We start from the raw sequence: 27,713 nt of genomic DNA on the forward strand, positions 1-27,713 counted from the left end.
ATAATTGTGAATGCACGTATTAATTCCTGAATGAACAGTATTTGTGAATGCACGTATTAATTCCTGAATGAACAGTATTGGTGAATGCACGTATTAATTCCTGAATGAACAGTATTTGTGAATGCACGTATTAATTCCTGAATGAACAGTATTTGTGGTGATAATTGTGAATGCACGTATTAATTCCTGAATGAACAGTATTTGTGGTGATAATTGTGAATGCACGTATTAATTCCTGAATGAATAGTATTTGTGGTGATAATTGTGAATGCACGTATTAATTCCTGAATGAACAGTATTTGTGGTGATAATTGTGAATACACGTATTAATTCCTGAATGAACAGTATCTGTGGTGATAATTGTGAATGCACGTATTAATTCCTGAATGAACAATATTTGTGGTGATAATTGTGAATGCACGTATTAATTCCTGAATGAATGGTATTGGTGGTGATAATTATGAATGCACGTATTAATTCCTGAATGAACAGTATTTGTGGTGATAATTGTGAATGCACGTATTAATTCCTGAATGAACAGTATTTGTGGTGATAATTGTGAATGCACGTATTAATTCCTGAATGAACAGTATTGGTGGTGATAATTGTGAATGCACGTATTAATTCCTGAATGAACAGTATTTGTGGTGATAATTGCGAATGCACGTATTAATTCCTGAATGAACAGTATTTGTGGTGATAATTGTGAATGCACGTATTAATTCCTGAATGAACAGTATTTGTGGTGATAATTGTGAATGCACGTATTAATTCCTGAATGAACAGTATTTGTGGTGATAATTGTGAATGCACGTATTAATTCCTGAATGAACAGTATTTGTGAATGCACGTATTAATTCCCGAATGAACAGTATTTGTGAATGCACATATCTATTCCTGAATGAACAGTATTTGTGGTGATAATTGTGAATACACGTATTAATTCCTGAATGAACAGAATTGGTGAATGCACGTATTAATTCCTGAATGAACAGTATTTGTGGTGATAATTCTGAATACACGTATTATTTCCTGAATGAACAGTATTTGTGAATGCACGTATTAATTCCTGAATGCACAGTATTTGTGGTGATAATTGTGAATGCACGTATTAATTCCTGAATGAACAGTATTTGTGGTGATAATTGTGAATACACGTATTAATTCCTGAATGAACAGTATTTGTGGTTATAATTGCAACTAAAGCTTTCTACTCTGATTTGTTCAATTATAACATTTCTTAAAAGATATTGAGGATACGTTTTTACACGACAATTTGTCCATTGCTTCTGTTTACTTAATTTTTGCTTTTTTGATAAAAAAAAGCAAAATAAAATATGCATAACAAACAAACCCTACTGAATTAGACTATTTACCGGATCTGTTATCTCATAAACAGCACGACGGGTGCCACATGTGGAGCAGGATATGCCTACTGTTCTGGAGCACTTGATATCACTCCTGGTTTTTGTTGGAGTTCGTGTTGTTTATTCTTTAGTTTTCTATGTTGTGTCATGTGTACTATTATTTGTCTGTTTTTCCTTTTCATTTTTAGCCATGGCGTTGTCAGTTTATTTTCGATTCATGAGTTTGACTGTCCCTCTAGTATCTTTCGTCCCTCTTCTACAGCTCCACTTGTCTGCGTTTGTCGCATAGTCCTTTGTATTAAAAACTATCCCAAATCCACTTTCTTTCGACATTTAAGCTTTTAAGTACTCCGGTCAGTCAAGTCACATGAACTTTCAACATAATATGCCTCTTTGCGTTATTGTAAAAATAACTCAAGCTTAAATAGATCAGGCTAGAACATTTATCTTGACCTAATTGTGGGCCAGACTATATATGTCCAAAATATGTTACCTCCTTCCTCTTATAAATCAAATGACAGTACGAATATGTTTTTAATTACGTTGATCGTGTCTTCATATTTTCAGTCGTTGAAGGTTATAACGAACACGTGAATAAAACATACCCTGGAGGAAGGGATCACGAGACTTCTGAAAACGAGAGAGCGTAAGTATTTCTTTCTTTAAAAATGTTTGCTCCTCTTCTTTACGATTTTTTTGCAAGATATTTGGAATTCTATGGTTGTATCCTTTTCATACCATTGAAACATTTTCCCTGCTAACCCCAAGAGAGCTGCAAGAGAGCTGTGCTGTAATTGTTAGTGCAGTGCATGACCGTTGCAATGATGACTGACTTGACTTCTCATTGGGGATTATAAACACTTGCGAAGAGTTGAAAATTCAAATGTCGTTTTAGTTTTTGAGTTACAAAAAAAGAGTTACTAAAAAGCGGAAATCTGTAAAACAGTTAAGCCTTCAAGATCGTGCGTAGATAAATTGCTGTTTATCAAGTAAGTTATACGTTTGGATGGTTGAGTATCGATCATAATTTTGAATGTGATTCAAAGGAGAAAAACTAAAGACACATGATCGCAATGCAGAATTATATACCACTTCCACACTGCGTCTTATAGGGAAAAGGTAACTCTACATATCGAATCAATGAAAATAAGGGATGTTTTTTATGCATATATATACACGATACACCAACCGTTTGCTTGAAACAGCAGGAAATATCATGACCGACATTGACAGAATAAAAAATGCGTTAACATGGTAAAGAAATTATTATGTCGAATGAGACCACTTCAGACGCTGATGTAAGGCGAAGGGTGTCCGGCCCCGCCCTTTTTTTTTTTTGAAACCTTGGTTGATTTTAAAGGAAATCACTAAGATATCACTTGAACAGACTCACTTTTAGCCAGCCAGTACACTCCTTTCCCTTTTTAAAATCCTGGATACGCCACTTCAATTTAGGTGTAGTTCTTAAAATATTTAATGTCTGACTAATACATTTAATAGTTATATGGAATAAAATTTCGTAAACCTTAACAGGTACCATTCTGATTTCATGCATTTTTTATTTTAGATTAACATATGCTATAACAATGGTTGTAGTTGGCTCTATTCCTGTACTCACACTAGTAATTGGATGTATAACATTTGAGATATGCAAGAGGAAAAAACTTGGTTCAAGCAAAATGTATCTACAATTTAAATAGAAACTATATCAGTATTTATTTTCAATGATAATTTTATTTCATGCGTCAAAATGATGTTGTCATTATTCAAAAGTAAGAATCGATTGTTCAAAGACATCGTTTACGCCAGCAGGCATGTGTCAACCTGTTTACCGATTCACAAAAAAAAACTCGTAATTTGTGTATCCAAATGTGTAAAACAAAACACTCGTTTAATGTAAAAAGAAAGAAGAAGTGGTATGATTACCAATGAGATAACTGTCCACAAAAGACCAACATGACATAGACATTAACAACTAAATGTCACCGTACGGCCCTTCAACAATGAGCAAAACCCAAACCGCAAAGTCAGCTATAAAAGGCACTGATATGACAATGTAAAACAATTCAAACGAGAAAACTAACGGCCTTATTTGTATACAAACAATGAACGGAAAACAAATATGTAACACATAAACAAACGACAACCACTGAATAACAGGCTCCTGACTTGGGACAGACACATAAATAAATAATGTTGCGGGGTAAAACATGTTAATGTGATCCCAACCCTCCCCTAACCTGAGACAGTACAATATAAGAACGAACTGTAAAAATCAGTTGAAAAAGGCTTAACTCATCAGATGAACAAAAATACAAGTGGAAGCCAGTCAGATATTTCCAAGGCTCTAGGAACATCCTGATAGTTTGTCGTGTGTTATTTCTGAATACTTGTATGAGAATATGGTATGATAATAATAAATTCTTTATTTAACAAAAGTAACTCATTTAGCATACATTTAAATGAACAATACATAAAACAATAAATGCATATAACTCAATAATCAATAATCGACAGTGACGTCATTACAAATGTATATGCACTAGTATGAAAAAGTCTGTATAACATAATAATGTCCTAATAAAAAAGAAGTGTGTTTACTCATTTTTGTGTTACCGCCCTCATTTATTAGTTTTGATTTTGTTCAACGTAATCTGTACGATATTTTATGTTTGAAGTTAGATTGAAAACAAACCGGACATATATATATAATATAGTTAATTACTATTAATTAGTATTGCAATGTGCATTGTGTTTAAATGTAATATCAGTATTTAGTTCTATTTAATTTTAAATCAATCCTATTTCTATCTTATTTTTGAGACATAGTTTTTCAAATGTGACGTCACTGTTGCTGTTTCAGAAATTCAAATGTCTGTGTGACGAAATTTTTGTGCCTTTTCACCACTTCGTATGTGACGTCCTTTTTTGACGTTTAAATTCAAAAATTTTTTTTACTCATCGGTGACCTATATTTTTTCATTAGTGTTTTCAAACAAGCTGTACATATTTAAATAAATATAAGATTTAAGCAATTTCTGTAATTTAGTTCTTTTTTTATTTCGATATTACCAATATTTCTCCTATTTGTTCATCAGATTAAAAGGACATTAACAAAAATGTATGCTTCTTTCGGAGGCAGATTTTGAGCTAAAATGAAAGGTGACCCCATATTTTGATTTTATATTTCTATTAGGTATAAGATAAAATCTAATCATAGAAAAAAAAGTTGGTTCAGACCTTAAGTTCCTAGTATAGAATGACATGAAAAATGAAAATGAATAACTTATCTATACAGATTCTTTTGGACAATTATTTCCTGTCAATATTGATACTTTTCGCATTTGAATATGAATATGTATTATTCAAACAAATAACAAAAATTGCTTGATTTAAAATTAAATATGCATAAGTGTAATCTGTTCCAAAACATGGTACAACTAAAACACATTCATGTGAATATTGACTTAAAACACAGCTATGAAGACGAAACACGCGTCTGGCGTACTAAATTATAATTCTGGTACCTTTGATAACTATAATAAGCAATTACACTTAACTAGATTTATCTGAATCAAAACGCATATTCTCAACATTGTTTTTTTAGTTATTGTTTTTGCAAACTTTTTACATGAAGCTAAAAGAGGGACGAAAAATACCAGAGATATATTCAACTACCTAACAAATAACGCGAAATGGTTACGCGTAAATGAAGTTAACTGTTATTTATTAATTTAGACTAGGATAAATGATTAAGATAACATAATTTACTATTTTCTTTTTAACGTTTCCATATATTTCATATCAAATTATATTTCATGTTATTTTCAGCAGTTTTTATTGGTTGACAAAACTAGAGAGGACCATCGTCAATCGACAGTAAAACACCCAATTCATTGGCAAAATGTTTTAAGTGTAAGCAATAAGCATTTAATTTTCACTTACAAGACATTCGATCGCAACAAGTATATATGTTAAAAAGCATTTGCACAACAGATGAATTTATAACAAAACATACAAAACATATGTTATCATTTATTAGCGTTAAACATCAATTAAAATGACTTGTAGAGCACTGAATTTGAACATGCACGAACTGCGTTTTCTTCAATACACAAGAATATCATCTGAATAACTAAATCTGAAAAACAAATAAAATTGCGATTACAATGTACGGTTACTGTACATGCTGTACTACAAACGAACATCTTGATAACATTAGATATAATAAAAATTCATGTGTCATATTTGAAATATATATATATATATATATACAACTCGTCTAAACATCAACCCAACAATGTTAGATCTGTAAATTTGCTTTCGCAAATTTTTAGTTCTTCCCTCGCCGGGATTCGAACCCATGCTACTGTGATATCGTGACACCAAATCGCCTGCACTGCAGCCGTCCCGCTAGACCACACGACCACCTGGGCTCTCAAAAAAAGAGCTTTCGGTGGGCATGTGTTACCTTTCCACGTCAGTTTTAATCTAGCGGCGTACTACAGTACATGATATATAAGGCATGAAGATGTTATTGTTACAGATCAGCTAAATTATCTATAGTAAAGGATCCTACAAATTAATGTAAGATACAGTCACAGAAAATAATTATATTCATAAGTACGTCTGAGTCAGTGACAACCCTACAACAGATGTATCCATCGGATCGCCATCAATGATGGTGATACATGGCTGTGTACATAATGTATATACAACTCGTCTTAACATCAACCCAACAATGTTAGATCTGTAAATTTGCTTTCGCAAATTTTTGGTTCTTCCCTCGCCGGGATTATATATATATATATATGTAAGACTCAGATCGACGTCCGGTCTCTAATTGACGTCCGTTCCTTAAATCGACGTCCAAATTTAACGTCATAATAAAATACAATCAAATCGACAGGCACTTTTATGCTTAGTATCTTATCGACGTACAATTTTGGCTCCTCTTATCGTCGTCTAACTATTGGCTTCTCTTATCGACGGCCAATGTTTAGCTTCTCAAATCTTCATCCCTGTTTGACACATAATATGACTAAAATAGCTGACACCTTAAGACTTTCAAATGTGTGACAAATAAAATCTATCTAAAACAAAATAAAATTGTTGAACGGGAATGTGATTTTTTTATAATTTGATCATTCGGAGGACTGTCAAGTGGGGCTCCGACATTTGAAAAATATTCAAGTTGCTAAATGGATTTTTGATGAACTCCAATGTTACTATATTTAAACGTTTCTACTTATATGTTTGGTATCTAAACATTCCATATATAGATTCGAAACAATCAATTTATAAAAAAAAAACGATATATGATTCCCAACGTTTTTCTTAGAATGCTAGAGCACCGATTAAATTGATCAAACTGTAACACTACAGCGATAAAAAATGTAGAAAAAGATTAAAAACCCAATCATTGCTACCAGAAAAAATTCACTTGTACCTTTTTTATTGTCAGTATAACCTGTCTGAAAGTTATAAAGCCAGTGTCCTTTTAAATATCCAAATACACTTATCTCAATGCATGTATTATTAAATGTTCAAACGCTTGCGAGTTTATTTTACAATCACTTAGGCCTATGCTGTACAATCGCTTGGCCAACGTCAAAGCTTTTGATAAATACGAACTGAAAGGTCGTTTAGAAATTATCTAAGTTCATTTGTTTGACTCTAAATTTAATGATTAGAAAAAAAATAAATAAACACTTGCTTATCATTAATATTTTCGATTGCGGGTTAAGTTTTATGACACAAAATATATTGAAATCATTTTTAATCACAATAGAAAGAAGGAAAAGCTGCTTTTCAAATGGTAAAAAAATCATTAGGAATTGTGTATCAGACTGTATTCCACAAATCTAAGATAAAGATGAAGCCCATAAAGATATAGGCAAAAAGTGATTTGCTACTTTAATTGAACAATACACTTTTCGTGAACATGTGAACACTTATGACACCAAAGTAGGAAATGTTTACTGCTATCTACTCTGTCACATATAAATGTATATTTTTTTTTTATATTCCGTGACCTTTCTATCAAATATATGTTCATAAAAACTACTGTAATCTAATGCAACATACTGTATGGCATGAGTTTTTTGTTTCGATTAGAGAAGACTACAATCAATTGGACGTCCCTTTGGTCATTTATGGCTTAAGGTTGGACGTCGATTAGGGAACTGAAATATTGGACGTCGATTTGAGAATGTGACGTCAGATTTGGACGTCGATTTGAGGAACGGACATCGATTAGAGGTCGGACGACGATCTGAGTCTATAGATTTAGGGAGATGAGGTGTGAGTGCCAATGAGACAACTCTTTATCCAAATAACAATTTTTAAAAGTAAACCATTATAGGTCAATGTACATCCTTCAAGACAGAATATTGACTCACACTGAACAATTATCTATAAAGGGCCCAAAATTGCTGTTGTACAACCATTCAAACGGGAAAACCAACGGTCTAAAATACATAAAAAAAGCGAGAAACATATATATGTATATTCTTGATGAAAAACAATAATTTTTAGTCGAGTTCAAAATTAACGATCTATTGCTGTCATCAATTTTTGCTCATTTCAACGTTTCTTTTTGTATTATCTAAATCACAATTATATTATATTGACCTTGCACGCTTCATTCCCGTATGTTTTCCCGATGGTTGGTGCCTTCCTTTAGCTTTACACCAATCTAATTTATTAGAAAATGTGCACATGTTAAAGACTGTATATACCCATTGGACAAAGTATTACCTTAACTTTCACAATTCAAATATTTCATTGTTATACATGTAGTTCTTATGCAGATATCTAAACTGAACGCAAGAAATTGTTTTGTTAAAAATCAGTTATACATTAAGAATTCGTATATTGTATTGATTGCAAAAAAAAAATCGTATGTGATAAGTACTGGTCTACTTTTTTCGAAGTATGACGATCATTATCGAAAACGCACACACAGTTGATCATTTTATTTGCTACTTTGCTATTTGTTTTAATAAATATTGAGTGATATGCAATTAGAAACACATACGTATTGTTTAAACTGTGAATATTTATTTTAAATTGCACACTATCTGAATCATCTGAAGTATATCTTTTTAAAGAGAAATTACAAAAATACCGTCTATATTTAGGAATAATTCCTTAAATAAAATATAAAAAAGACCTTCGAAAAGGAAAACAAATAGTCTATATTTTTGTTCTTGATTAAGATCTTTTGTCCATGATTTGTCGAGGAACAAGTCGTGTCTGTCTTCTATATATGATATTTTAGCTATAAAGGATGTTAATACTGGAGGCATGCCATGACTAATCAAAGGAGTAAAATTGTAATTTCTTTATCTTGGACTAATTTGATGTTGCCAAATATTGCTCGATACTTATGAGGTCAACATTTACAAATTTAGCTGTGAAATAACAGCAGTGACATTGACCATTTTAGAAATCTTGATTTGAAGTTTTTACATTAGAATCGGTACAAATGATCTCTAGAGTTTTTTTTCTTCTTAAGATATTAACATTAACACGTTGCTCTTCCAAAATGTTATTTTTGCGTCTTTGATAGAATGTTATGAATTTATACGATTCTTAAAGATTAACTAGACAATTTCCTTTCGTGAGTATATAAGCACATCGCAATGTTCTTTCATGTAATTTTAAAAAAATGGTGCAATATAAGTAAAGAACGGTTAAATTAGCAGGTCGGAGATTATCTTTGTTCATAGAAACACGAAATACTTGAAACGTTGAAAAAGTGGGGAATGTTGAGCGTTTAAGTTATGAAAATATCCTGACATCTATCTAGTAACTATTTAATCACTCTATCTGACAAACTTATATGATTTGTTGAGCATCAATTGGTTTACAAACTTAAGTATTTAAAGAAATTAAAACGTTTTACGCCATTCAAGTTTTAATTGCTTTGAGTAAAGATAGAAATAATGAAATAGTTTTATTTTGAAACTACGAAGGCTGCGTGATGATTATAATCACAATAGTGTAGATTGCTGAACTATATACAAAGAAAGTTTCCTTGAAATATTCAAAATAATATTTCATATTTATTGTTTTGGGCATTCGGGAGAACATGATCCAAAATAAATGTTGTATTTTGTTTTTATGAAATAAAATCAAACGATTAATGGGTTTAATGAACAAAAAACATCTGTATTTGTTTAAAATACTTAAGAAATATACATAACTTATCCGATACAAAATATAACATGTATAATATGGCGTCTTTCAAGTCATTAAAACCGAACTCAGGAAATGTTATTCTTAAAATTTACATTATAAACTCTAGACATAATCATACATAACTATCAATTAATTACCCCTTTTAAGTTTAAATTCCTATACTTCCATTACCTACTTGTATTAATTATATATCCATCTTGAATTTCAATATCGAACATGTCTCAGAAATTTGCATCTGTTAAACTAAACAATAATTACCGGTGTGTTATTCCTGTCTTTTGGTCAAAGGGTATCATTTCTGTTTACTATTTGATGTTTGTCCTCTTTTTGTACATTTCTTATAGATTTTGTATACTACGCATATGATGATCAATACACCAAGGGTAGTCCCTATTGCAAGTCCTATCATTATCACAAGATGGTTCCTGAAACAAAACAAAGTATCGGATAAAAAAATTCTCCATCATCAACATCATTCACACTTAGGACAATGTATACATTTTATGCAGCAAAACTTAACACATATCCTTTTTATATAAGTAAACAATCATAACAACCAATCAAAGTTAATTTAAATGTACTTTAATGCATTGCTACTATCAGTCTATTGTGCACGAACCTTGATTGCTGCTGCTTATGGATTTAAGATATATGTCTTTAAAATCCGACAGTAATATCCAATATGACGGACATCGAAAGATCAATTTTTACCTTACTATTCATTTTTTTTCAAAATGTACTGGTCATTTAACTTTTGGCTTTAAGTTATCATAAAACCACTTGATTACTATTACGTTTAAAATGTTTATAGAAAATGTTAACACTTCCGGTAAAAAGCAATATGGCGTAAGTTTCCAAGATTAGTACTCAATTGGTATCCTCGATGTAGAGTTGGATGTACCGTTAAAAAAATAAAGTAATTAAACTACCAAAACTCCCTTAAAAGAACTGATATATGGCTGCAATTAGGTCTATTCACAATTACCATCACAAGAACATAAAGCAGTGGAGACTCGATTTTCAACATTAACAACGACAGTGGCATATTTCTTAAATCCTTAATGTACAACCTGCTGACAAGACAAAGAGGCATCTTAAAGTGCTGTCCAGAAAGGTTCACATTGATCATCGTTGTCCCTACGCTTTCTATTAGCGCCTATACTAGACTAGGTAGCAAAGAAACAAAGCGTGTTCCCCATACACGTCCAGCAGTGGAATATTGCACTTTTTACATGCTGGAAAAGTATAGACTCGTCGGCATATCATCAACTAGTCTTCCCTTTTGTACATCAATTGTTTTGCTTCTGATGACTTTGTTATACTGTACATAAAAACCACGCATTGTTCTATCAAAGTCATTATAAAATTCATACCTGGTGATGTAGGCTGATCAATCACCATTTTGAATACTACAATAACATCGTCAGATACCAGCCAGTATCCCACGCAGTCAATGTCCTTTTCCAGCAAGTCAATTTCCTTTTCCAGCAAACGAAAATACATGTACCATTTCACAACCGGTAAAGGCATGGAAAACATGAAGTGTGTGTGTGATCGCGCAATGCCTAGTACATTTGCAAGGTCGTGGATAGATATATATCTACAGTTTTTTTTTCCATTTCCAAACGCATGCGTTTATACGAATCTCACGGAATAGTGAAACAACAGTGACATCAACATCAGTATCGACTAATTATGACTTGTCCTTGTTTCACTGCATCATACACAAGCGCCTAGATTCTACTGTCAGCCTTTTCATGTGAACATGGTGAATAACTTACAAATGTAAAACATCATCACGTGGTGAATAACTTAGAATATCCTGAGAATTTGCTGCTACAGCTACCTTTTCTTCAAATTTTTGTTGAGCAAGCTGCCGTGAAAGAAACCTTTAATGTTTTTTTTTTCTAACTGTCGTCTTCTCTTAAATTTTTTTTCCAATTTTGAGGAACTTATTTTGACCCTGCCGTGTCTGGGTATTTTCTTTCTAATCTTGATGTCTGTTGTAACTTTCAAACTAGTGTCTGTGTGCATATCCAAACGTCTTTCTGATTACAGTTGCCGGATGATTCCTAATGTAAGAATACAAATTTAACTCACTTTTCAAAGGTAAGAGATGTTGATGGTTCGATTGCTGCTTTGTCATTAATTAAAACATCCACCTCAGGAACATCATCTGTCGTTGTTGTACAGTAACTAGTATTTAGAAGATCAGATTTGGTCCCGAGACGTATATTTTTATACCGGATTGCTGAATATTATATAAAAAAACTCACAAAAGAAAGGTTTGTGCCAAATTTGATGCAGTTATATTGAGTGGTACGCTTATTCATATACTTTTTGTTGAAATTGACTTGAACAGGATAAGATGTCCGCCATTTCACATTTAACCGTAAGTGAGACATTTTTTCAAATGCCTACCTATCTGAATTAAAAGTAATGCTTTAGGTAGATTTATGCTAAATTTCATACTTGTAGCAGGTAATGCACAACTTTTCTGAAATATGCTGGTAGTCGCTGAACTATTACACGCGCAGTATATATTTTGCATTTCAAATTATTATAAATTAAACAGTACATTTAATATTTACAGTTAAGAACAAGACATGCAATTAAAAACCAATTCTTCAGAGAACAATTGAAGGTCTTTCCACCTCGATAATAAGAAAGAAATAAAAAAAAACGATGTCAGAAAATGTCACTGTGTTGATGTGATGTGGTAAATCAAACTGATATAAAAATAATAAGATTAATAGGTTTATGCAGAAGACTTAATTGTTTTTTAATGACCCAGAAAGAAATTTTAGCAAAAGTCAAAATCTAGAACGTCAAATTGACCTTTGACCTTGACCTCAATTTTTAGGTCATAGGTCCGTGATCCGAAATCAAAATATCTCAGGTCAATCACTTGTATGGTTGTGGATAAAATATTAATTTTAAATACAAAAGGGTCGAAAACTCCCATAAGGGTTAACCAAACCTCTTCGACTTAGAAAGGTTTAAGTTGAGCCTTATTGTAAACAGTTATTTGGCAAACACATCATATCATTAACTGTAACAGTTTCTTATGAATAAAGATAAAAAACAAAATTCAAATTTTTTAACATGATCTTGACCTTTGACCTTAAACTCAATGTTCTTCAAATGGACCAAGGACTTCATATCAAAAGACTGTATGCCTCTATGACTTATAACATATGAATTTATCTAACATATCGCCTATCTTAAATTTTCAAAGGGAAATAACTCCCATAAGATGTCTTCCGATCACTCCAGTCAAAATTAACCAAATCATTCTTAACAGTTTGTTAAAATCTTTTACAGTTTAGAGATATAGCCATAACAAGAAAAAGAGGACGTGGGGAGATAACTCCTATAAGAATAAGTATTCGGTCACACAGGGGGGGGGGGGGGGTTTGAAATCCCCATTACTTTACAACATCATTGGCCAAAGATCGATTCGATATGTTGGAAGACAAAAAAGCATCTCAGACGGCAGAAGAAGAAAAAAAAAATAATCAGAGGAAAAACAAAAGGTCTTTCCACGAAAAGTGGAAAGTGGAAAGACCTAATTACAGATACGCACTTAATTTCCCTATGAATTTCGCATTTTTATGAATGTGTCCTAAAAGGAGTCAACTATTATCAATCAGGCAAGATAATTTCTCAATACTTCTAGCGCTTGATAAAAAAAATATCATAATGAAAATATAAATTTATAGTGTGAATTGAAAAATTAAAACATGTGGTATGATGAGATTAAATGCAGAGATGTTTACATCAATATAATAACGCATGGTCTTCAACTATGAGAAAACATAAAACACAGAGTAAGCTGTTAGAATAAAGGCATAGAAATGACCTATACACACATTTCAAGCGAGAAAACGTCTGATGTATGTATTAAACAATAAACGGAAAACAAATATAATATTCAACAGCAAACGAAAACAACTAAATTAAAGACTCCTTATTTGGACACAAAAGGAATGTGGTTTACTTGTTTTAAAGTCGTAGCCGATTCAGTAACAGTACAAAATAAGAACAGACTGTACCTTAGGTCTAACACAAAGAAATCATGTAAAATAAGGTTAACATCATATCAAACAGTATTATATAAACTAACAAGGATTGGAACCAAGTTTGGTTTAATTTGGCCCAGTATTTGAATTTAAAGCAAGTCATCAAATTGTAATCTTACAATAGTCACTACAGACCCCTTATCATTACATAAATTAGTTTTCAAGTTGCGACTATTTGAAATTTTTGTTTTTATCTTTTTTCACATAGACTTCAATAATAAACCTCTTTATTCTATTTTAGCAAAAGCGGCTATCTTGGTTGATGGGCGGGATCTTCGCAAACAGTTGTATACTAGATATCCTAAGAACGATTAAGGCCCAGTCAACCAGCTGATTCGTCTGAAAATCACAGATGAACATTGCTATCCCAGTCAGATTTGCTTTAAATGCATTAGTTATAGAGTTAAAAGTCAAATACTGCATTTTATCCCCATGATCTATTTTTAACCATCTAGAATATATTTGTTTATGGATGGGGTCATCGGATACGTTTTGTTTTAACAAAGATACACGTAGGATAATTTGGGCTAAGTGCGGTTTCACATTACTATAAGACGTGTCACGGTACTTTTCTATCCCAAATTCATGTATGTGGTTTTGATGTTATATTTGTTATTCTCATCGGATTTTGTTTGTTACCCCGATTTTGATTTTTTTTTGTCCATAGATTTAGGAGTTTTGAACAGCGGTATACTACTGTTGCCTTCATTTAGTTATACCCAGCAGTTTCAGAGAAGAAGATTTTTTAAAAAGATAACAAAAATTGAGGAACAATTGTGAAATTTTAACTCAAAAAGGGAAATAACTCCTTGTGGGTTTAACTGACAATTTTGGTTACGTTGACTAATTTGTAGATCGTACTTAGCTGAACAAATAAGTTATAACATTTTATCTCTATCTTTTCATGATTTTATGATATTCAAAATATTAACCCTAAACTGCAAAATGGACCTAGTATTACAAATTCAGGGGCACCACTAGAACAACGGTTTGTCTGATGCGTCTGAAATTGTCAGGGCTGATAGATCTCGCTCTAATCACCGATTGTACTCATATAAAATACGCTCTAAATACGTCATTTATGAGTGAAAAGTATAATAAGTGAAAGCCAAAAAAGGCATCCACATTGTAGAACCGTGAACGATCGTATGTGTATAACAATAGCACGTAGTTTGATTATTGTTTAGAAAATGAATAATTCATACCGATAAAACATTATTCTGATGAGATATAATAACAGTGTTGAATAAGTTGCTTTTTGGACTAAATTTATTCAAAAGATGGATAAAGTTATCGATATTATATCTTAAATTAGTGTCCGGGCTAAAAAAACATCGTAAAAATTATGATGTGTTATTCTATTTGTAATAAATCTTAAACAAGTACAGCTAAACTCCATAACAAAGTATTTTTCTCTTTAGAAGAATTCAACATGTTCGAATTTTTACTCATCAATTAACTTGTAATAAATAAATTGAGTGACTTAAAACTCAGATTGTAAAGGGAAGACAAAACAAAATGAGCATCTTCATCCAAAAAAGAATAGAAAATACAAAACAATACGGAACGATTTTTTTCTTCTTCTCCTTACTTTCTTTGTTTGATTTTTCTGTCTAAAACGGAAATATCTTAATTTATTCAAAGTAAGGTATTTTGGGTAAATTTCGGCAGATTAGTTCTATCTTTTTTTAGTTTTAACGAAACAAGATGGTGGCAGGAATTGATTACATCATTTAAATGCAGTTTAAACGAGTTTTTACTGAGTGTGGCGGTAATCTTTGATTCAAAGAGATCAATTACAGCTTTGAACCTCTCTTCACACCATCAATAAGTATCAATAGCATACTTACGTATCTATATCTATACAGGTATTTGTCTTTTTACCTCCAGGATAGGTATCATAACAATATTTACCTTCAGCTGAAACTATAAGAAAAAAGTCAATTTTTTAGATGAAAGAATATCTATCGGTAACAGCTAGTTCAGCATATTCTTATCTTTGTAAAGGTAAAACAAAAAGTACAATAACAAACCCTGAACTCAAAAATTCAATATGGAAAATTCCTAAATAAATACAAAACCAAGAGCTCAAACACATCAAACGAATGCAATTAGGTTATGCATGTGAAATATAATTGATACTTAATTTTTTCGTAAATCTTCAACATTTAAAAGTCTATATATATATCATGTATATGTAGAACTCAAATCTATGGTGGCTTCCAAATCTATTGCTGATTCCTAATCTATGACAAATGTGACGTCATGCCATCCCAAATGTACGGCAAATTATTTTCAATCCTAATCTATGGCAAGTTTTGTAATTTTTAAATCTATAGCGAATTTTTGGTTGTTTCCAAACCTATGGCAAATATCGTGCAAATAGAAAACAATGCAGTACATGTACGACCATTGACCTGTCTTAAACAAGTGGACTTCTCGTGTCTCGTTTTGAGTAAGAAATAATTCACGGGGGCTTGAATATATCGTGATTTTATCACGGCTTGGCCCTTTATAACAAATATTTTACCCTGAGCGATACCGAGGGGTAAAATATCAGTACAAAGAGACAACTGTGGACACATCACGATATATTCAAGCCCCCATGAATTATTTCGATTCTAATAGGACAAATACAACAATTATTTTGGATGACAGCGCTCTAGGTGGAGGCAAACATTTGCCGTTCTCATACATAAACGCATTATCAAATTTGAGTAAAAGGACAGAGAAAAAAAATAGTGACATGCTTGAACTATTTACCACAGGGTTTACGCAAAAAGATTTACAATTGATTAATCATAAATTAGTAATCTGAATACAATGATTAACCATATTTAGCAATTTTCATTATAAAATACATCATCAGGTAACATTGTTTTAAATTAAATCAATGTCTTATCAAAATGAAATAAATCTATAGATTAGATCGTTTGTTTTCCCGTTTGAATGGTTTTACAATAGTCATTTTTGGCGTCCTTTATAGCTTGATGTTCATTGTGAGCCAAGGCTCCGTGTTGAAGGCCGTACCTTGACCTATAATGGTTTACTTTTATAAATTTTGAATTGAATGGAGAAATGTCTCAATGGCACTCAAACCACAACTTCCTAAATATCTTTGTACGACAACGGGATCTTGTCTATAAACATTTGTGAAATGAACATTCCATAATGGTCAACTAAAACATTTTGAAAATGACGAATTCATAGAACATAATACAGACTTAAAGATTAAAATGAATGATGCGCCCGGTAAAAGTAAACATTTTGAAATCTATGCATGGTACCTATTTAGCCTATTATTTAAACCAATTAGTAAGTTCCTTATCAAACAAGACGGCAGGTTTTTTTTTATATAAAAACAAAAGACAAATAAAAAGGAAGTTTGAATTTTCACATAGTGTTATTTCATTGTTGATACATTTTTTTTACTTGATAACAATTCAATTCCAATTAGTATCTTGTAGTTTGGTCGTTCACTTTATAACTTGGCCAGCCGTAAAATACTTATTATAAATCCTTTTCTAACATATCTGGTACTGAAAACAGCGGTGTCTTTTTTTCAGCACATTTTGTCCCTCTTTTGGATAAAAGGTCATATGTTCCTTTACACCATCCGCAATTTTTTGTCTAGGTTAATACCTTCATTTGGAAAAATCTATGGGGTCCACCATCGTATTCGGCTGCGACGATGCTATATGGCGCTATTCAATTGTGACGTTGTGAAAAATATCTGCCATAGATTTGGAGACAACAAAAATCTGCCATAGATTTGATTTGTTTGACTTTTGTAACTTCACATTTGCCATAGATTAGGAATCTGCCATAGATTTAGAACCCGCCATAGATTTGTGTCCTACATATATAATCCCTGTATTTATACCCCTCTACCACGAATTCTTTTTTGTAAACGTACACGTAAACAAATTGCGGTTCTTATCCAACGCAATCATAGGTTTGAACGTAGTTTTCATTTTAGACTTGTTTATATTTTGTCCTATGCGCTTGTATCATATTATCCCTCCGGTTGATATGATCCGTTCATCCATTTTAGACTCTTTAAAATTCAAGAGTCTATCCTAAATTGAGGTAAATTGTATGGCCTTCTTTAAAACGTTTCGATACCTAACAACACTGAAGAGACGCTAATTGTGGAAATCGGCATCAGATGTATAAAATTTTGTACATTATGTTTGTGGTATATCATCCTTGCCGCAAGTTTTTTGTTTTCTGTTTGATAATAAATTGAAATAAAAATCCATTTTGTTACTATTGTGATCAATTTATTTGGCAATCGTCAATGGTAGTCAGCAGGGATTAAAAGCATCAGAAGTTCGACCTTTTAGTCAAATGCGTTTTGTTAAAATACACTTTTTCACTTTTTTGGTCTTTTGGAGAATGTTGTTTGTGCTGAATATAAACCCCACTACCGCGGAATTCGTTTTGCATGAAGGTATTTTTTATATGGCCTTCCAACGCAATCATAGGTTTGAACGTAGTTTTCAATTGACTTGATCATATGTATATATATTTATATACATGTATAAACGCCTAAAAAGTGTACAAAACAACACCAATAACAAAAATGGAAACTAGTAAAAGATAAATTATTTATGAATAATTCGGATAACAGATATTCTTTACAATAGGATTATGATGTTAACTGAATTTTGTCAATCTACTTTGATTAACCTATAACAATATTGCCATTATACAATAAAACAGTTAAACCGAACATCATGGTTTATATGCTTGTGCAATTCTATTTTTTTAAACATGACATAGGTTATATGGCTATTTACAACACAGATAGCAAATGTATGCTTCAACTAACAAAAGTAGAGTGCGATATGAACCAGCACTGTTCTAAAATTCAAACACTGACGACGGCAACGATGTTACAAAACAAATTGCGTTAATAAACATTAAAAAAAAACCAGCACTGACCAATCTAAGTTTGAACATATTTCAAATTTGACAACGGTAGAGTTATACCTCAGAGACATCGTTTTCAAACAACCCAAATATATAGCAGTTAAAATATAATAATTAATGTTGACTAAAATTAAAACGTTACAGAGACTTGGTACTTTTACATCACAAAAATTAATAAAACCAAGTAATTTAAACTGGTAGTATCACTAAATATATTTAGCGTTGAGTAAGGTAAACAAATAGAAACAGAGACTGAAGTAAAAGTTATATAACCGAAATTTTAAGCACTGCGCGAAGTCGAACTACATCTTTCTATTTATCCCATTTAGTGACAAACTTTTTAATATTCTTATCTAAAATATTTTTTTCCGAGTGAGTCTTTCCTCCCTAGACCAAGCAGTGTTGTGGTCAACTACTGTTATGGTCAGTCGATTATATATATATATATATATATATATATATATATATATATATATATATGAATATATAATTTACCATTGGATGATATATAAATATACTGTATGTGTGGGTGAACTGTGTTTCAGTTCAGAAAATGGTCTGGTGTATTGTATAAATAAAGGCAACAGTAGTATACCGCTGTTCAAAACTCATAAATCCATGGACAAAAAACAAAATCGGGGTAACAAACTAAAACCGAGGGAAACGCATTAAATATAAGAGAACAACGACATAACACATTGTATATAAAAGCAAACATAAGTCTCACCATTAACGCTTGAATGGAAACAGGTTAAATGTCTAACTTATGTCTATGTCGAAGATCATTGCATCAATAATTTGAGATGTAAGCACAAAGATGCAAACTATTGAACGGGTAATGCCTTCAACAGGTGAGTGTATGCAGGACGTCAGTTTATATTCTAGTAGTTAAACATTATAAGAATTTCCTGATTTCCTACATGATAACCAATGGACTTAAGAAATTATCTCATTTATTAAGGGTTCTTACATACAAATTAGGATAAAAAAAATCTTATTTGGAGAAGTATTCCACTTTTAAAATCTATGCATCATTATGTTCATCATGTCAAAAAGATATGTGTCTCTAATTTATTTTTCTAATTTTTAATGTCATTTGCATCAAAAATATTATACATGTTTTCACTACTTTTTGGAAGTTCTGTTCACATCATGCTAATGTATAGATTCATAAACTATCTAACTAAATTGTACATTTGAGACATGTTACGCGTTTCAAAGTTGATAAAATATTAAAACAAACTAATATATTATGAAATTAAATTAAAGTGAATGAATCATACATTCTAAAATCAAGATTGCAAAACAGCTAAGCATAGCTTACTTAGGTCTATTTAGATTCTTGAATGTACATAGTTATAGAAAAAAAACAGCTTGTCTTTTAAACAATAACACAATAAATGGATTGCATCATATCGTACAATGGGAGCTAGTTAAGGCAGATCATAGGTATATGTTTCCCGAGATTGAATTTTCTTATACTTTGCCTAAATTAAGATTTCACAATGCTATTTTCAAAAATTTATTAAAAAGATTGGGTCACCGTCCCATTTGTCAAGCTATAAGTCGTTCAAAATTGCTTGAATTTGCTTAGAATGATCATGAAGAAATCATATTTTAGGGACCTTTAGTTAAAATTTAGAATGGAAATGAGGAAGGTGCCAAAGACACAACCCGACCAAAGAACAGACAACAGCAAAAGGTCCCCAATAGGTCTTCAATGCAGTGAAAAACTCCCACACCTGGAGGCATCCTTCAGCTGACCCCTATATATACTAGTTCAGTGATAATGAACGCCATACTAAACTCAAAATTATACAAAAGAAACTAAAATTAAAAATAATACAAAATATAGGCCAGATGCTCCTGACTTCGGATAGGCGCAAAAATGCATTGGGGTTAAACATGTTTATTATATCTCAACCCTACCCTTATACTTCTAGCCAATGTAGAAAAGGAAACGCATAATAATACCCAAATTAAAATTCAGTCCAAGAGAAGTCCGAGTCTGATGTCAGAAGATGTAACAAAAGAAAATAAACAAAATGACAACAATACATAAATTACAACAGACTACTAGCCGTTAACTGACATGTCAGCTCCAGACTTGAATCAAACTGATTGAAAGATTAAGTCTTCATCATTTGAATATCAGGCACAATCCTCCAGTTAGGGGTTTAGTATCATACCATCATAACATATATGAGAAGAACATAACCCGTGTCATGCCAACAACTGTTTTTTGAATAAAAGTGTTTAGCTGCGATGCAAAGACCCTATAAGTGAATCAATATTAAAGCCAAAATATGCAATATTTTATGACCTGACAACAGTATCATAACTATATTCCTTCTTAATAGGTCTATTTAAAGGTTTTGTTAGCTTCTGAGGTGAATACTGACATGTGTTGTTCTTTATAAAGAATATTACCATAAACGATTGGAGTGTGAAATACTTGAACGTATAAAAAGTTTATATGTTGAGCTATATTTACGAATGATGTCCTTGTACCGATGATAAAATTTAATAAATGTTTTGACTAGTTTTTGATATCGAAAACCCTGGTGTAATAATTTTTCAGTAATACATGTTTTTCTCTCTTTAAAATCTGAAATGTTGTTACATATACGAGAGACTCGTACAAGTGGAGATATATAAACACCATAAGATGGTGACAAGAGAACGTCACCATCTATAAATTGATAATTAACAATAGGAAATGAAAAATCATCTCATTTATCATAAATTTTAGTATTAAGCTTTCCGTTAATGATATATTTATCAAGATCGAGGAAAGGGCAGTGATCATTGTTAGTATTAGCTGTATTTAAAGTAAGTTAAACAGGATAGATTTTTTTAGTATACATACTAAAGTCGTCATTATTGAGTGCCAATGCATCATCCAAATATCTAATAGTATTATTAAACTTTTCTATCATATGTTGTTTCGATGGGTATTTATTAATTTTTGTCATACATTGTAACCCATAGCAATACAAAGACAGGTCCGCAATAAGTAGTGCACAGTTATTCCCAATTGGAATTCCGATAACCTGACGATATACGGAATCTCCAAAGCGAACAAAAATGTTATCAAGTAAAAATTCAAGGGCAGATATATGGACATTTTGTGTATTGCTACTAAAAAATGACCTAAAGGAGTTTGAACATATTTATTCACATTCTGACTTTTTAAATGCCCATTTGATTAGGTGTGTGATTTTTTCTTAATGAGAATGAGGGGCAATGTGGTATATAGGGTAGAAAAATAAAAACTTTGAACAGATTCAAAATAACCAATATAGGCATGAAATGTATCAAGTACTTCCAACGAGTTTTTGACACTTCAAAAGTAATTAATTCCACTATTTTCAACGGCCTTATTTGAACAATTTATTATCAGTTTGTTTTTATTGTACTAAGTGTACTGGTAAGAAGAATAGATAATTTAGAAGTGGAACAATGGTTTGAAGACGAAATAAATCTATGTTTGTAACGTGTTTTCTGTAGCTTTGGAAGCCAATACATAGTTGGGACTTTCATTATATTTGGTTCTGCTTGTAAAGAGGTAGCTAAAAGTCTATGTTTGTTACACATGTTACAGATGTCGTATTCTGAATATGGAGTGTTGTTGAATTAGTGATTTTTTTAGAACCTCAATGTAAAATTAACGTCAAACAATAATGATATTATTAGCAGCTTTATTGGCCGGCACAAAATAAATTCCTTGGCTAGGTCTTTTAATCTATGTTTTATAAGAGAAATAGGTTTATTGTGGTTGTTGTTAAGAGTAAAATGTTCTTTAAAATGTTGAATACGTATATCAACTATGTTCATTACTGAATAAAAAAAACGGTCCAAAGATTTTTCGTCAGCTTTTTCCCGTTTTATCCATTTCATATATAAAGTACGGAGTGAGTCGTGGATGATATTACGACACGCATTCAAATTAATAATTGACTGGGACGATATTTATGTCCTTTACTGAGGTGTTAAGATCTCTTGTTATAACATGGGAAATGGGTCCATAAATGTATTCAAAATCAATTACATGAAGTAGGTTTATTTTCACTGATATTAACATCTTTACACAATTGGCTATAACTAAACACATATTTCCGGGTAGATTTCTTGTAAATATAACAAATAAGAGGGAGTTCAGTATTATCAAAATATTAAGGAATGTGTTCTGTAACAGAATGGTCCTTCAAAATACCGGCAATATTTACAAAATCAAAACCTTTATTGACCTACTTTATTTTAATAAAATGTTTTTATTTATGATCTTCAGGGCGATCAATTTTGGGAAACAGTTTAGAATTACATTTGTAATTATAATTTGAACTATTTCATACTTAAAACTGCTATCTGAAACTTTGTTGCAATCTTCTAAAATATTATTAAACTTATTAAATGGTAATGAACAGAGCTTTGTTAACAAGTAATGTCTGCCGTTGTTTTTTTTTTTAAAGAAAAATCAGGTCCGAAATCTTGGTACGGTTTTTGCGAAATTTTCTTTGATTGCGATTTTGTCCATGACCATGAGAACAGTTTTAACGAACAGTTTCAGAAATTTTTCAATATAATAACAGAATCGGTTGTTGGTATATTACCAATTCTCTTGATATTATCATTAAGACCGAGAGGGTAGCTTGTCTGTAATTTTTTAATCCGATTGAATTCAATTTTTTTTCGTGATCGTCCAAACTTAGAATGAGATTCACAAGGCTGCTTATTTACTACTTCTGAAGGTTGATCATGAATTGTTAAATATTAAATAGGATGATTGTGCTTCTTAAGGTGCTGATAAATGACACTTTTGAATTTATTTTGGGTCTTTTAAAACGATACAGGTGTTCTTGAGTACGTTTAGATAAATATCGTCCAGTTTAACCTGCGAACTGAATACCGTATCCTGGTTTGTTTCATTAGAGTAAATGTTTTTCAAGTTATATCAGTTTCAAAATTTAAAGAAAATGTGCGATCATTAAATGAGGATCTTACCGTATTGTTGGTAGAAAACGGGGACATGTAAGTAATTTTTGGCATGACACTGATCGGTAGAAGGGTAACCACGATTTTTATTGTTTAAAATATTAGCGATGGTAGTATCTATATATAAGCGATTTTGAAGATTGAGATGTGTAGATACCCTTTAAACGAGTTTTGTTTTAATTTTTGTTCCATTTCTACGCTTCATATTGGTTTTTTTTTTGTGGATTATATTAGGAAGGAGCAAAAACTGGCGTCCAGAATATGAACAAGCATACAATAAAATAATTATGTAAAAACTATAAATCTGTTAGGCAAAAGATGTCAAACGGTACCCTTATTAATAACTAGAAAAATAAAACAAAAGAGAGGGTATATCAGGGTTGCGACTGACGTCTGACTAAAAAGTAGAATGGAGCTGAACATTGAAATACTACTTTTTGATAGATATTCCTAAAGTAATAAACTAGAAATGTTATCGCTCGGACACACACTCCATAATCTAGTATATTAAAAGAGCAGAAACCTGAATCAGGGGGGGGGGGGGGCACTCTACTGTCTTCACACGGCACTAAATACAAACTCTGTAAAAAATAAAATTGAGAATGGAAATGGAAATGGGGAATGTGCCAAAGAGGCAACAATCAAGTTGGTCTTGTAGAATTGTCAGTTGAGAGTTCATATGTTGATGCCGAAAATTCTATGTTCTCCCATAAATACACTCGTAGCTCGGTCTTCGGTATACTATCACGCTAAATGCATTTCCAGACAACCAAACCTACAAATGTGTTTAAGTTAAAACATATTTACTTATAATGGAATGGGCAACAAGTTACTGTAACTTATATTCATCACTTTTTTTCTTTGCGGGTGTGAGTGCTGCCTTGTAGCGGCATTAGCCTGCTCTTTTTCGAAATCTACAAGGTGCTTTTTACGTGCAAGATATATGATCTTTTAACACGGGTTAGCTATTTATCGTCTTATTCTAACGGAATATCATCGTTTCCTCAAGACCATACTCGCAAATGGTGTCAAGCGAGAGACGAAATGTCAGTCCCTGAAATTTTCTCTCCGGAGCGAGGATCGAACCTGGAGTCTTTGTGTTAGTAGTCTGATGTACGAACCCTACACCACGGCTCTCTAAACTGTGATTGCAATCCCATTTATGAAGATATACATAAAAAATAGGAGTGAAATACGAATAAACAGGATTCATGTTTTACAAAATTTATATCTGGATACTATCTTATGATCATAAAGAAACTTTTGTCCAAGTTTGGTAGAATCAAGTATAACATAAAAAAGTTATTAAATTTCAAAAAAATTAACCACAGAGTGAATATATGTGGACTACACTGACAACGACAACAACGTAGACGGAGACGACGACGATGGAATGCAGTATCGATATGTCTCGCCTTTTCAACAAAAAGTATTTCCCTTGGTTGTTCTGATTCAGTATTCAGTATAATTAATAAAACTATAATCTTATATTATTCAAACTCGTCAAGTAAATGTTTCCCGATCGTCAGAAATAACTTAACAAAATATAACATTCTTAGATATTTCCGTAACTTATCAAACATGGTTTTCCGTAGGTTTCAGAAATGTCGACGAATTTTACCTGTATGGATTGTGTCACAATCTTTGTCAGGGAAGAGGGTAATATTTAAAGTACGCATTACATAAAAAAAATCAATTTGTATGACATATTATTTTTTTAAACTTTAAACTAGAACGAAACATGCACTGAATTTTTCTCAATTATTGTACAGGTTTATCAAGGAAGGTGACTTATTTTGATAAATCTTTTTAACCGATTTAATCTTACTTTTGCAAATGCAGATTTGGAAGTAGAATTACACTTAATAGCATTCACGATCAAAACGCAATGCTTGACCAACATTGGTTATTCTTTCTCGACCTTTACAATAAGACACCCATGCGAATTATTACCTGCTTTCCAGTTAAATAAGCTATCAAAGCGCAGGTGATATTGCACGTCTAGCTTTACATACACACAAACATAGTAAGAAATTAACGAAACCTTAAAATAATATTAAAACTAGGCATGATTTGGGTTGTGCGATAGACTAAGTTCAGATAATTATCGAGAAGTGCATCATGGTTTATATAGGTTTCGCATGGTTCAATATTGAGTTTAACATTTTCGTTTTACATTAATATGTGTATATATAATGTAATATTGATTAAAGGCGCCCGTAAATAACATAGTTCGACAATGTTAGTAATACAAGAGAGATGACAAATACCAGAGTTGAACATAAACTTAAAACAAAATGGACAAAAAGAAAAAGACCAACACACAATAAATAGTACACATACAAAACTAAAGACTGATAAAACATATAATACTACATGCATTCTGTGCAAATAAGTTTAGATTTAGAATGTTTGAACATTGGTCGGGTAATATACATATACTAACAGACATGTCGATTAATATGTTAATATATGTATCTAAAATGTATATGTACACAATAGATGACATAACATTAGGAGAATGATTCATATATATATATATATATATATATATATCTATACACTTTTAAATTTTCAAATTTTTCTTTAAAAATATATTTACTAAAACGAAATTTGCAAAACAGCTAGTTAAGGCTAATTGAGATCAATTTAGTTTCCTATGTCTTTGGTATTATAGCATAATAATTGAATAGCAACATAGTGTACAAAAAAATATGGTTGTGAAGGTGTGTATCATCTTTTTATTTATAGTGTACATGCAATGTTTCAAATTAAAATCGTATTTTAAATGTATGTATTGGAAGTCTTTTCATAGACAGTTTATTGATATTTTGCAAAGGACAACAGATTCGTCTCTTATAAGGGATAGGAATACAAAGTCATAATGTTACCCTAAAAGTTTGTAATGTCTTATGCAAAACCTAAAATCTGAATATGTAAATGCCCATCTAGATACACTTGACACCCTGTCTGTCTCATTTTTATTTTAATTATTTTGAGAGTTCCTAGTGTATGATTTTTGTTTCAGGATTATATCCAGATTTGATGATTTGATTCATTAGCCAGGTTTTTTTATAAACATTCTGCCGACAAAAAATAACTATACACATATATATATGGACCAAGTATACATTTTATCAAAATATTATGCTACTCCTTGCATGTTGCCAATTTTAACTGAAGTACAAAAACTATTGCAGATTGGTATGAGTTTTGATTTTCTTAATAACAGTGCACACATACATTTCATTGAGTTATAGTGTCAATATTGACCTTTCATGAACCTTGATTCAAGAAAAAAGAGCTTGTAGAAAGTTATTGCTGATTAAACATGTTAAATAACATGTTTATATTTTGAATTACTAATACGAAGGATCTAAGATATACACATTTAAAGATGTGGTGAATTGATTTTGTGTCATACACACCATATAGTAAGTCAAATTGTTTACTTTCTCTTTCTCATCAATGATTACATAATGTTTACCACAAAAACATTTATGTTCTTATTGTTCAATTTGATTATATTATTAAATTGACAAAATTATCAAATACTTACATATCTTAAAAATGACAATAAAACACACCCCAAAAAGGGTCAGAATATCCATTTTTGACATAATATTCGTAAGTGTAAGGTGGAAAAATCGAACGTTTAGCGCATATGATAAGATAATGTTTCTATGCATAACTGTAAACAGTCTTTGAAAAATGGATTGTTTGTTCTGCACTTTTACAAACATCATTATTATTGATCATAAAAAACAGAAACAGTGTGACGTCTGATTTTTTTTAAATCAATAAGTTTAAATCCGTTTGCATTTTATAACGTTCATCAACCTTAATATTAAGGAATAAAGGAACCTTCAACGTTTTAAACTTTCTATACAACTTTTTTTAGAATTATTTTTTTTCAATTTAACTCTTTATATAAGATTTACTCTATTTCCTTTTTTAAAATTTCCTTTCGTGTTTTTCACAAAGACAATTTACAAACTGTTAAATAAAGATTATTTTTTTGGTTTGAAAAGAAGTATTTTGAAAATATTTGCATATGGTGTTTGAAGCTAGAGAACATTTACTAATCGTTACTAATTTTCTCGGATTTCATTGGGTAAGGGTTTAAAAG

General features: G+C 31.4%; 2 long non-coding RNA genes across 2 annotated transcripts; one reads left to right on the plus strand and one right to left on the minus strand.

Moving 5' to 3' along the window:
- The first annotated feature begins 1,930 nt into the window (after positions 1–1,930).
- Positions 1,931–5,335, plus strand: LOC143054206 (uncharacterized). The gene is made up of 3 exons (XR_012971596.1): positions 1,931–2,013; positions 2,935–3,048; positions 5,199–5,335. It is a non-coding gene; the product is annotated as an uncharacterized LOC143054206 (long non-coding RNA).
- LOC143054204 (uncharacterized) lies at positions 3,776–27,253 on the minus strand. The gene is made up of 4 exons (XR_012971595.1): positions 27,144–27,253; positions 15,505–15,580; positions 9,831–9,997; positions 3,776–5,508 (listed from the first exon to the last, which is right to left on the minus strand). It is a non-coding gene; the product is annotated as an uncharacterized LOC143054204 (long non-coding RNA).
- Between the last annotated feature and the right edge of the window lie 460 nt (positions 27,254–27,713).

This window comes from Mytilus galloprovincialis, chromosome 12 (genome assembly GCF_965363235.1).
Source record: "Mytilus galloprovincialis chromosome 12, xbMytGall1.hap1.1, whole genome shotgun sequence".
Classification (NCBI taxonomy): Eukaryota; Metazoa; Mollusca; class Bivalvia; order Mytilida; family Mytilidae; genus Mytilus; species Mytilus galloprovincialis.